The sequence below is a fragment of the Mercenaria mercenaria genome, chromosome 9 (assembly GCF_021730395.1).
Source record: "Mercenaria mercenaria strain notata chromosome 9, MADL_Memer_1, whole genome shotgun sequence".
Classification (NCBI taxonomy): domain Eukaryota; kingdom Metazoa; phylum Mollusca; class Bivalvia; order Venerida; family Veneridae; genus Mercenaria; species Mercenaria mercenaria.
Window position 1 is genome coordinate 72,670,001 of NC_069369.1, and position 13,758 is coordinate 72,683,758.

The following is a 13,758-nucleotide window of genomic DNA, read 5'->3' on the forward strand; positions in this document are numbered from 1 at the left end:
AAAATAACAGCAGGCTTGGTTTAACGGAGCCTGTTTGTGAGCGGTAATTAAAGAGCAACACATGAAATAATTCCCGAAGGGGCACCTGGGGTCCACAATGAATAGCTGGAAAGTCGCCGTATGACCTGTAATTGTGTCGGTGTGACGCTAAACCCAACAAAAACAAACAAAACAAACTCTTAACGACCGCCACACGACATTTAAAGGCTGTCTTTGATAGATGGTAAGTCTGAAAATTCTGTAACAATATTTTAGAAATAAACATAATTAAACGAGGAGATTATGGTGGTGATTTCTGCCATCTCGTTCTGGGTGGGGGTTTGGCCGCGTTTACGGGACGACACAAGGAACTGGGCCAATTAGGCACCCGCCGTGCAGCGACAAAAATACGCCGCCAGGACGACAAACAAGGCATTTTCGTCCGTTCATTTGGCGGGGGGTGCGGCCAAACGCACCGCTAAATGAGGAAAGCTTGATTTGTCGCATGGCGTTGTTCTGGCGGTGGTTCTTGGCGCTGATAATGTGCGCGTCCAGGGCAATTCCGGTGGCGCCCCCTGCACAAACCGCCGGCCAACTTCGCGCAGAAACCGAACGCCAATGGCAGAAATCAGCCACCATAGGAGATAGATTTCAGTCCCATATATTTTTCACATCATGGATAATGGGGCAATTCAGAAGGGAAACTACGATTCAATATGACCTCAAATATACTTGTATAAGTTGGGCAAGGTTAACCGGAATCTTACAAAAAATTTCGTACAAACAAACGTATCTGATGACAAACATCAAATAACTACTTACATCATACATTGGACAATATCATATTTAGTAAAAATATTGAAAGTGATATTGTTTCTAGATTTAGAAAACTTGAACATTTGGTAATAGTAACCGGGAAGAGATATTAGTCCTCGTTGGAGACCTGATTTTCAAGTTTAAATATGTCATGGAAATTTAGATGGAGTTTGGTCGATTTTCTTACGACTGCAATGTTGTTAACAGTAATCTTTTTATTCCACGGCAGCTGCTATATAACTATTAAAACAAGAAGTTCATAGGGTGTTTCTTTCCTATCCGAATGTTTGGAACTGTATCGAAGCAAATATGTTGAAAAGTGAGCTACAAAATTGTATCAAACAATGATTGGTTAACAGTTATAATGAAGACGCGTCTGTTAGCAGACATGCCCATATGAATCAAGATATTTTTTATAAAAACTTGACTACTTTGTCGTAAATTTGTCAAACTAAACCAATTTTCTTAATTATTTCGCCTGTTATATTCAATGTCCTCACGGTAATAAGGGGCATACATTGATCAACGGTGATGTCACACGTTTTAACCATTTACAGAGAGTGCTCATGGATGACGTGCTGATGTCGACCTTTCTCGGACATTCAGATGTCATATGTCTATCTTGTCTGAGAAAATAGGCAACATGGCTCACATGACATCATTTATGCCCACTTTGCTGTATTCACTGTAGACACAACCTTCGATATAATGTACAGGGTTTCAAGCAACATCTCAAACAGACTAGTACCTTTGAATTAACGTCCTGCTTTTGACCTTTCTTCAGTAATCTTACTCCGTCTATTGAATACATGAATATTTTAAGCAAAATTTGTGGTTACATTTTGTGTCAACAAATACTGACCAGAGGTCATTTCCCTTTTTTACCTTCGAAACCGTTAGTGACTAAATGTAAGACTTGTAAGTTGCGCACATTCAGTAAGCGCTAAAGGACAAACACAACCTTGTTTTAATTATCTATTTACATACTGAACAGTTACAGCTTGTTTTGGATATTCTGTAAATAACAAATAGTGCGTAAATTACAAGTATCATCTAAATTGCAAGTACTTAATATTTTCACATGTACTGCAGTGGAAAATATTTTGACATGTACTGAAGTGGCCTCTAACAGTGACTTTCAAAATTCATTTGGCATTATTAAGAATGTGACTAACGAAGCTGTACTCAGTTCACTGCAATAACACAAGAGTTCTTTTCTTGGAGGAAACCTTGACTCAGCCACACTTCCGTGCCAAAACGTACACATAAAAATATAAACAATTTTATTTCTTCTAACAAACCCGTAGCGATTAAAAAACTGACTTTTCTTTTAGTTTATGGTCAATGTGTTATACGCGTCCAATGGTATTTCATATTTTTAATGGTTTATCTAATTAAAAGCGTGGATTATAATCTAATAATTTCCCTATTTAAACAGTAAAATTTTATTAAATATAAATTCACTTGCACGCACGTACATTTGAACTCTAAAGTAACTAACAGTAATCGTCTTATCATAACATATTGAATAAAGAATGAAATGTACATGTTTTCTAACAATATTATTATAGAAGAAATCTATACATCTTTATGCAACTAATGCAACGTCATGTCATTGCACGTGATACGCGCGGGTTAAAGGGGCATATTTCATTACTTATGTTAAACCATTGAAAACAAATTATATAAAAACAGTATGTGTTTCTTTTAACATTTGAAAGAGATTTCAATCTAGAACATTAGAGTTTACATTTGCAAATTTGGCTGCGCTACCTGCGAAAGATATATGGAAGTTACATTTAAACAACAGCATTGTCCTCATGACTTTCTTTTGCCAGTGCTGTTTTTACCACGGACTAAAATCAGGGATAGTGATAATTTTCTAAAACAACGCACTGGTTATTTGAACTTTTCAATGTTTATTTATTAGAAATCCAATATTCACATATATTGCATCTGTTTCCAAGATTAAAATACATGTATAATGATTAATTTATAATCAAAACTAAAAAAATGTAAACTATTAAAAATAAAACTATTTATTGTCGCGTTACTAAAACATAAATTGTAGATGTCTTATTTGTTTCGTGCGATATCGCTATCAAGGAAGTATTGTTAATTGTAATTAAAAGTCACACCAATACCTTCAATCAACTGGTAACTTTCCAACTTTCCTTTAAAAGGGTGAAGAGTCAATGGCATGAACATGCCCCTGCGTAGAGACACTAATAATTTTGAAAGCAAACTAGATGTCTATAAACAGCATGACGAAGAAGTGAAGGTGTAGGTTACACGTTACATTTAGTGTATATCTTTTCATGAATTTTAATTTTATTCTCATGAGTGTAATACGTGCATGATCATTAAGTAATGTATGAAATGAAGAAAATGGAAATATAAATGAAACAACTGTAAATAGGACTTAATTTAACACTGGCCAAGGACAATTTGTGACGATAAATTGATAAACAGTTTCAAAATAGTAGTAAACAAGAAATGTATTCCTGAAAATGTACTGATAACTTTATGCACTTAGGTTAAAATCGGGCATGAAAATTCATTCTGTCAATTTAATTCGTGATATAATCTTTGATCTTAAGTAACAGAAAGTGACATGACATGTGTTCTAGGTTATAAAGTAAGTTTGTGTCTTACATTTATCAATAGATTTAAGTATTTTTTCACTTTATTTTAAGATATCTTATTTATTCAACGGAAGTTGATTGGGCCTGTATTATGTCAGTACACTGATTTTAATCAAAATAATACAGTAGTGAGAATATCTTAACCTGCTGTGGTGAAGAAGTACAGATCTTTTGCAAAAGTAAAGACTGTGTACACATGTAATTACGAAGTCGTATTACGGTAACGGCCTAAAATACAGGTTCTGTGCGTGTATGTACGTCCCTTTTTACACTTTTCCGTGTTTATTTACTTTTGCATCGATATAAACCGACACACAAATCAATCGGATTGTTCATGTAAGCAGTTTATGCAACGTATTTCAGTCAAACTATGATTTCGTTTTATAATTTATTTGATTTAAGGTAAAGAAGACCTTACTTCTGCCCTTAATGTACAGCAATTTGGATCACTGACAGCAGTTATGAAGTCAACGCTCATCTTTTAGATGACTAAAACAGAAAGTCTGAAGGTCAATGGCATTTTGCAACAGAACTGATATTCTTATCCCCCATTTCGTAACCCAGTATCATTGCAAGGATATTGACAAAACGGTGCCCTTTCAAACATATCTCGCATATTTTTATCAGTAATTTAGTGAAAACATAACAAACACTTTTGGGAAGACTGAAAACTGCCAATACTTCTGGATGTGTTACTTTGTTTGGTAAGAGCGTCAGTTTCGAGTGCGAGAGGTCGTGGGTTCAGTTCCTGACCGTGTCGTATCAAAGATGTGGAAAATAGCACAGCTGGCTCCCTTGCTCAACATTAAAAGGAAACTGGCCACTGCTCCATGTCTGCTAAATGGATTTTGGAAAAGTGGTTTATTACAAAATATGTACATGGATATTCGAAATCCAAATACGCTTTTCATATTAACGTCCAAGAACTGATTTACCTACGTTTTTAAATGCATCTATTTTGTTTGTTTGTTTGTTTTGGGTTTAACGCCGTTTTCAACAGTATTTCAGTTCTGTAACGGCGGGCAGTTAACCTAACCAGTGTTCCTGGATTATGTACCAGTACAAACCTGTTCTCCGCAAGTAACTGCCAACTTCCCCACATGAATCAGAGGTGGAGGACGAATCATTTCTGACACAATGTCTTTTATCAAATCATCACGGAAAACATACGCCTCGCCAAGGGCTCGAACTCACGACCCCACGATCCGTAGACCTGTGCTCTCCCTGTTGAGCTAAGAGGGCGGACTAAAACTACTAGTGGAAAGTTATACCTGATGTCTCTGATTACGTATAAAGCGACTCGTTATTTTTGTCATATTCTTCATAATACGAACACTAAAACCATTACGTATTCCGGCTTCAGTTCAAAATTACATTTATTGCAGTTGCGTACTATCAATACAACTTTACACCCAATAGCCCATTCAGTACGTACTCTTTCATATCGGGAAAATATGCTTTTCAGAGCGTTCCAAGACACTATTTGTGAGCGGACAAGTTCACGATCATTCGTAATAGAGTATAATACACAACAGCACTTTTCTATTAATGAAATGGGTTTTTCTTCAGCGAGAGATTATAATGGCATTACGTCGTGACTCTGTAAACACAGTCTCCATAGAAAGTTTTAGCAGATTTGTGCTTGTATCCCGTAACAGTTTGATATAACTAAATTATCAATGTCTCTTTTCAAATCTAAGATATTTGATTAATATTCAGTGCATGAATATGCCCGCCAGAATTATCCTGAGGGCAATGGAACATAATTTGTATTTTAGTTCGAAACGACGTTTTTACTTTCTTTTTAGTTAAGAATTATACCATATTTAAAGCAGATGTGATCAATATGCGATAAATAATAGTGCTGCATTTTGATACATTTTCATAACGTCTGCATTACAATTATGTAGTTAATTAACATGCGCTGCATGCATTTATTCTGCCTAAAATACACTAGTCGGTGTAAAACGGTAATGTCACACATTTTGAATGTTATTTCGTAACAAAATTTATATTTTCTGTTCACTAAATTTAGATCTTTTTTCTTTGTGTAAAAACAATACGATTTATATTCCGTAAATAATACCATTTTATTTTTGCAACATAGCTACATTGTCATGATTAGTTTGTACGATAAAGCAACTGTTTTAGCTAAGATAATGATTGTCTACAAATTGAACACACAAGCCATAATATTGTGCTCTAAAAGAACAATATAAAAGAAAAAAGTAATAGTGTCTGTGCGCCTGATTAAGCAACGCCTCTACTTGTAAAATAGAACACATTTTAATTTTCATAAACCTACAGTACATGCGCCGTGCTTTGTGACATTTAAGCGTTGCTATCAACGTAACGTATAAAATATCAAATCGGCGCAAAATAACTTGCCCTTGCCGAAATCAGTAAAATAAAAGTTAATTAATACAATATTACATATATACAGAATTGGCTATTTTTCCGTAGGAGGACAAACATATCCATTATTGCGTATAGATAAACAAAGGTGGAATGTCAAGAGTTTGTATAATTTGATGTCAACGAGCATTTATTTAATGTTTGCAAATATTTAATTTCTCGTATGTTACTCCCACATACGCACTTTGAACGAATAATTTATCGTATACACTATTATGTCACACATGCCGGACCAACAAGTGACTAATATGTTAAGCAATGTTCGGAGATTATTTTTTTCAAGAGTTCTTCTGTTAACATTTTTAAGTGTTAAACACTGATATTTCTAATATAACATCTTATAGTCTCAAATGCAACGCATTAATATACTAAATATTTATGCCTACCTCTTTCCAGTTCCTGAAAACAACGGAATTAATTCCAAGCAAGTTTCTGGCTTAAGTAAAATCGTCTGCAATGGAGTTTTATTTATACTTCACAAACAGTTTTCACATAAGGCATATCAGTTTAGTGTTATTGAAAGTTATTGTATTGTGTGTTGTATCAATGCAATATCTGCAAGGAAAGCATCACTGTTTCTGCAGATGTGCTGCACAAGATTCGTCTTAAATACCCCTCGTGTGTCAAATAATTCATGTCTTCAAGGTCGAGATTTCACGTGAAATTTAGTGCAATTCTATTGGATATCTCTCCCTCAGACCTTCTGCATACGTCCGTCCCATTAAGAGAATAAATTGAGTCCTGGCAAAAAGTACAAACTTGGTACAAATGCTTATAAATTTACTTTATTGAAAAACACTCCCTTTCTTATTGCACGTACTCATGATTCTATGACCGCACAATTCTTCATTGCTGTGAAAGAGACTAAATAAAAAACCTTGTCTCGGACAGAAATTCTCAATCACTCAATATAATATCATCAATAGTGTAAGTGTCTCCGACAAACCTCGAGCTGCTGTAATAAATATTCCCTTAACGTAAAACAGGGTGAGCAGACTTATAAGTCCTCTTTAATACTACAAACGTGAAAATGCAATGTTTTAATAATCGTACGGTACAATCCTCTCAGATACTAGAAAAGATCATTTAACAATACTTTACCTACAAATTAAAGGTTAACGTTTTCGTTGGTTTACTCATAGGTAAACCTGTAGCATAAAATTATTTTCTTTTGCTCTATAGAAACTACTATATTTACAACATTACGGGTCTATTACGCTGCGAGCTAGGCATTAAATTGTACCACTGTATTAAATTTACAACTCTACGTTTTAAATTTCTTGTATAGTGATAAAAGAAAAGGTTATCGGTAGTGTAGTTATTGTATTACTATCAATGCTAGATATCTTAAAAAGCTATAAAATTTCTGTATCAACTGGATTATTACACTTATATCACTAAATACCAAGATAACTTCATATTGAAAAAGATAGAAATTTAGAAGGCAAACGTTTTTTTTTACCCTCGTGCTTATTGCATATTTTATGTACTAGTCAGTTAATATGTGCAGATATCACGTAATCAATGTCAATATCATACTCTGACTCATATGAATTCGTTCGTTATCGTGTAATAATGACAACGAAATCAAATGATTAATAATACTCCGAAATGTCAAAATATCTCCGACTGAATATGACAAGAGAAATACGTTTTGAAACATATATATAAGATGTCAACAAAAATTTAAATCATAAACCAGTATGTATCTAAATGGAAATTTTGTGATTTTATATTCCGTCTAATTCATATCAAATTATTCCGCGTTACAGATGCATTCCGAAATATCTAATATAATCTACCCCCGGATGACTGTGCCAAGAATAAACTGTTTTAAACATATCATACATGTCAAAAAAATATTTAAATGGAATTAGTTTATATCAAATGTTACTGCGTTACTGATGCAGTATAAAACCTTTAAGCGCTAATGACTTTAGAAGTACATACTACATAGTTTACATTTAATCACCGTTTTTGCTACATTTTATTTTTATTAACAATCAAGAAAAAGAAAAAAAGTCTCTAAATGTAAAAATATATAAAAAAGTCAGACTATCTGCCCTTTTAAACTATAAGGAAAATACCTTAATACATAAAAAGCAAGTGACAAGTCATCTACTTCGATTTTTTTTCTAAGGTATGTCAAGTTAAAAGGTTACCGAGAAACTTTTCACGTCTAACATATGCATAAAAAGTAAATGTTTGACACACATTTGATGCGTTTATAGAAATTAAATATGAAAGAAAACATGCATGATAGTAGCATAATATACATATAAAAAACTGCTCAATTATAACTTTGTATTGAAAGGTAAGACAACCGCATTACTCAAATCCTACTGTACTTTTACCGAAAGTTTTATGTAGATTTATGATTAATCATTAATGTATCATTATTGCAATTAGGTTCACACAATCACAGTGTGTGATCGTTGCAAAATTAGATGGAATACTATGAAATTAAACGGAAAAACACCACAGTTAGTATATTGTTTTCGAAAACAGAACGTTTTCAATCATTTTTGTCGCAGAGTTATGAATTCAAGTAATATATGTAATTGTTAATCATATTTAACTCTTTATTGCTATACTCATGAATCATTAATAATGAAACATAGCATTCTGAAAACAAAGTGAAAGTGAAAGTGAAACTGACTAATTTGATTAAACGCCTTCATTTTGTATTTCTATACAATGGCATATTCAATGGTGTTGTACATAATGATAATAATAACAGTAATAATAATAATAACAATCATAACAGCCTTATTTAAACAAAAACCTTTCCCCCTGAGGTTATTTTACCCCTATTGCGAATACCAGTGCTTAAAGGCTTACATGGTACGCCCAGACGGGCTGCATATAGAGGTTCAAACCGCCTGGTTAATGATGCCATCACAGATTATTTGAAAAAAAAAGAGAAATACTACACACTGTAAAACCATTGAGCGTGTACCAACAATTACGTTTAATTAAACAAACCTTGAAAATATAAATGTTGAAATGTAAAACCTTTTACAAAATTTTAAAAACTATCACCTTCTACTATCGCATATAAAACAGTTATCAAAAAAATTAAAACAATGACACGAAGTCTCTGAAATACCGTGTCTTAAGAATTTTTTTGAATGTGTCAAGTGATTTACTTTTGCGTAGTTCTAACGGCAGTTCATTCCACAGTTTTGGACCAATAGTACAGCAACTTCTATCATTGAATGTTTTGCACTTCTTGTATGGAACAACTTAACGACATTCAGAATTTTCTGACGATCTCAAACCTTGCCTACTAGGAGTATACTGTTTAAGCAATTCTGTTAAATACATTGGTGCTCTGCCAATGTGACAGCTATACATGAAAGAAAGTATCTTGAACTCAATCCTTGCTTTCACCGGCAACCAATGTAGGTCATAAAATGCTTGTTTAGAACTGTCAAATTTCCTTCTGTTAAAGACAAATTTTGCGCACATGTTTTGAATACGTTGCATCTTACGCAACTCACTGTTAGCTACACCATACAGTATGACATTGCAGTAATCCAGACGTGAAATAACTAGGGACAACAAAACTAAAATTTCAGTGGCTGCTTTTGTTAAATATTTACGGATGTTCTTAATTCGTAGGTAATTCAACATGGCTGTACGACATTTGAGATTTACATGATCTTTAAAGTTCAAGGTTTCGTCAAGAAATGCACCGAGATATCTAATTGTGCTTTCACGTTTGATATCATCACAAGTAATGTCAATTGAATTTGTAAAACATTTGTTCATTTGAGGTCTGCTACCAAACATGATAAATTCAGTTTTCAATGTGTTCATTTTCAGTTTGTTTCTATTCATCCAGTAGTCACTGATTATAACTGCGCACCGTTCAAAGTCTCCGATCGCTTGTGGTTCTACGGAAACAGATGTGGGACGAAAGCTTTTATTTGCTATATGATCATCAGCAAAACCGTAGACTGACATGGATTTTGGAATGACTTCAAAGAGAGTTCCAGCATAGGTGAGATACAACCACGAACCAAGGCAACTGCCTTGGGGCACACTGCATTCAAGCTGGCGGTCTGATGAATATGCAATGTTGATATTAATCTTACAAGTACGAGGCCTTAAGCAGGAGTCCACTCATTGAAGGGCTGTTTCACAGACACCATACTGTGCCTTTAGGATATCTAAAAGAATGTCGTGGTCGAAAGTGTCAAATGCCGCACTTAAGTCAATTGCAATAAGGGCCGTGACTTCCTTTTCTCCATACCACTTAGAAGATCATTAACCAACCGGAGCAACACAGATTCACAGGAGTGGTATTTTCTATATTCAGATTGGTTCTTAGGCAAAAGACTGTTTTGATTTACATGTTTGTTTAATCCTAAAGAACAGCTTTCTCAATAAGTTTTGATAGAAATGATAAATTACTCACAGGACGATAATTGGAAAGCTCTAGTTCAAGACCTGCATTTTTCAGCAAAGGTCTAACAACTGCTCGTTTGTATTTCACAGGAAAAACACCTTGTCGTAATGAGAGATTCACCAATTTAGTGATACAAGGGAGAAGTTCATTTACATGTGACTTCAGAATACGTGTTGGCAAAATATCTAGCTCTGAAGACGAAGTGTTCAATTCATTGATGTGTGTTTTCACTTCATCTTGAGTCAATTCAGTAAATTTGTTTAAAGTTTGTACATCCGTTACTTGAGATTCAAAGTTTTAGTGTTCTCTTAGCGATTGACGTATTTTTTAGATTTTTGCCATGAAAAAGTCAGCAAATTTTTCGGCCAATGAATTATTGGACTCTCCTTGAGACTGTGGGTTTTAGGATTTGGTGCCATTTAGATCAGATATTAATCCATACAGAGTCTTGGAATCATCTTTAGCGTTCACTATTTTTTCACTGAGTGTGTTTCTTCTCTTTTGACGTTTGATTTCAAAATTGTATTCGTTTCTTACTGCTTTATACGACTCAAACTGATCTGTTTTACCGTAACGCCTCCATGTACGCTCGGACATTTATGGGAGCGTGCTTATTCAGGACATCCTCTATTTCCGATTCAAAATCAATGTCAAACTTGTTGATATTCTGTGAATCAACGTTTATTGCACTTAGGTCGCTGGAAAATTCTGATTCATTCAAATTTTTGAAGTTTCTAAATGATACTAGTAATAGTCTCTTTTTAACATTTAAGAGCACCTTAACAACACAGTGATCAGAAATAAAATGGTCCAGGCTCACATTTTTCTACTTGAACAACATTAAGTGACTCCGTTATGACTAGATCCAAGCCAAGTGTATTACCGATCTGCATGAAATATGGATTGAGTGCCATGTTATCCCAGTGTATGGACAAATTATATGCCTATCATAACTACCCGTTACTTCGGGTAAACTGAAAACTACATACCACACTACTAGCTCAGTCATTTACATTTCTTATAATAGTATAAGCTCGCCATCTACCCGTAGATATTGTACAAAGAATAATGAGTGTTAATGGGTATAAAAAGGTTGTTTATATTCGTCAGTTATCAAAACCGTCTTAGAAGCACTTTAACTAAATATGCAGGTGAGTGAAAATGGCGATATTTTGCTACGGCATATGCAAATTTATACTACCCTTAATTTCCATGAACAGTGAATCAAATTGATCTCACGGTTTCTATTTTTGTCGTCACCCATTTTAATAAAATGACTGTGGTACAGTTCCGTTTATTGTAGGAACGATCACACACTGTGAGTATGAATGGAAATGCAAGTTATTACTTCAGTTATATTGCATTTTTCTTCCCGTTTTCAGGACGTATAGCTTTTTGAACTAGCTGAAGGTTTTTGTATGTAATTCGAATCAACTGCAACGTAAGTTTACAAAAAATGGAAACATGCATGTCACAACAGTATAAATACGTATCTGACATTTAAAGGAAACAATCAAATGTCAACAGGTCAATGTATGATATAGGTAGTTGTCATTTCAGCAAATTATAAAAAAAATGATGCGGAAATAGTTTTCAAAACATTGCCATTTTTAATTTCATTCATATTTTTTGCACAAATATTTTGTCCAAAAAATCGCAAATGTATGTGGCTAGTACCGGTATCTTTAAACGTTTGTAGAAAATACACAATACACATGCCCTAGTGATTACGGCATGTACGTGTGTAAGGGATTCAACTGGCGGGGATCACTTTTATTTACACTGCCTTGCAACTTCTGAGCATGATGGCAATTCTAACAGGTCTAAACTCTAGATCTGCCGTGATGTTTGTTCCACTGACTGTCCCAAGGCGGTACAAAACCGTGTTCCTTTTTGGCTTTGAGCAATATTGTTTTCGGTTATTTTGCCTCCCCAAATGTATTCGTGTCTACTACAAGAAGCCGGGAAGCTTATAAGAATATATCCAAGCGGCAGGATGTAAGGAGTCCACCGACTGGTCACACCTACATGTTTCGGTCTAACGGGCGTCTGCGTTTTATGACAGTCTATTATTAAATCCAGTCTGTTTCACGAACAATAATATGATAACAAAAATGTAAATTATATGTATTAAGATTTTATCGAAAACGAAGGTCGTTTAATTTCAGATTTTACATATTTCAGATTTTTTAGTTACTATTGTAAGGAATTTATGGACATTTATATCTGTTATAGCACATCCCTGAAATAATGTAATCTGCCAAATGAGTATTTCAGAAGAAAATTTGCCGCCAATTTCTGCACTTACGTTGTGGCCGAATCCATTAGCGTTTAAAGGGGTATTTGTAATCTCAACTAGCCAAGCCATTGCTTTTTAAAAAGAAACTTGATCTCGTTTGTTGTCAATATAGTTTTACTTCGTCTTACAATGCTGTTTTGTGTTACAACTACGTTCACATTTTGTAATTCCATTTATAATCCTCGGTAAAATAGGAATGGGACAGCCATCCACTATTAACCGTAACAGTATTATGATATTTTCAGAACTTTTATATTATATTTTTGTTTATATATTTTTTCATACATACTTCAAATATTTAATTTAAAGGAAATGACAGTACAGAAAGGCAAAAAGCTTAAAGGAAAAACAAAAAAGAAAATAGACCAGCGTTTTAGCTCTACACCATTATTCAAATATACCAACCGTCCAAGCGGAGGTGCTCAACAGATAACATTGTATATTTAAAATCTCGTAATAACCGTTTATATTCTTGTTATCTAGAATATAATATTCTTTATCAATATCTGATTCATTCTTTTCATCTCATTAAACACAAATTTAAGCTGCACCTTGAACATAATAAAATTCAACAGGTTTTTAACAGTTCAATAAGTGGATATAACAATCCTATTTATTTGATGAAAATCCATGGACAGGTTAACATTACATCTTACATATATCTGATTTAGAGACTTGACGAAACAAAATGGTACCTGACTATGCTACTTCCTATTGTAAAATCTCGTTTTCACACTAATTTTAGCTAAATTTTACACAATCACAGAATGACATATAGCAAAGTGACCTTTAAGATTAAAACAATCATAATCCTAGCTTGGTGTTCGAATGTGTGAGTGAGTGAGTGAGTGAGTTGGATTTTAAGGCGAATCGACACAAAAAGGTCATATTTCGCCGCGAAGAAATTATATATAAAAAGTATCTTGTAAAGCATCTCTAAACACGCACATATAAATAACGTATATACATGTAAAGGTGGCAAACAATAATATTGTAAAATATGTGACTCAAAAATTTAATGTACAGATATTGTGATAAATGCCAATCTGCTTTAAAAAGGATAACATATTGCCGATTGAAACTTTTTCAAATAACTCTTTTCAAAGATTGAACGTCATAGTATGTACTGCGATGTGGAGCGAAGTCCACACAGTCGATCAAAACATGTTTAATAGTAAGCTTACACATTC

The 13,758-nt window shown here is 33.9% G+C and overlaps 1 protein-coding gene across 1 annotated transcript in view; it reads right to left on the reverse strand.

Moving 5' to 3' along the window:
- LOC123547447 (matrix metallopeptidase-21-like) overlaps nt 1-6,888 on the reverse strand; it is an 82,457-nt gene extending 75,569 nt beyond the window's left edge. Inside the window, exon 1 of the mRNA XM_045334570.2 lies at nt 6,242-6,888. The gene's annotated coding sequence lies outside the window, so the exon portion shown is untranslated. The remainder of the gene's footprint in view (nt 1-6,241) is intronic.
- Nucleotides 6,889-13,758: the final 6,870 nt, after the last annotated feature.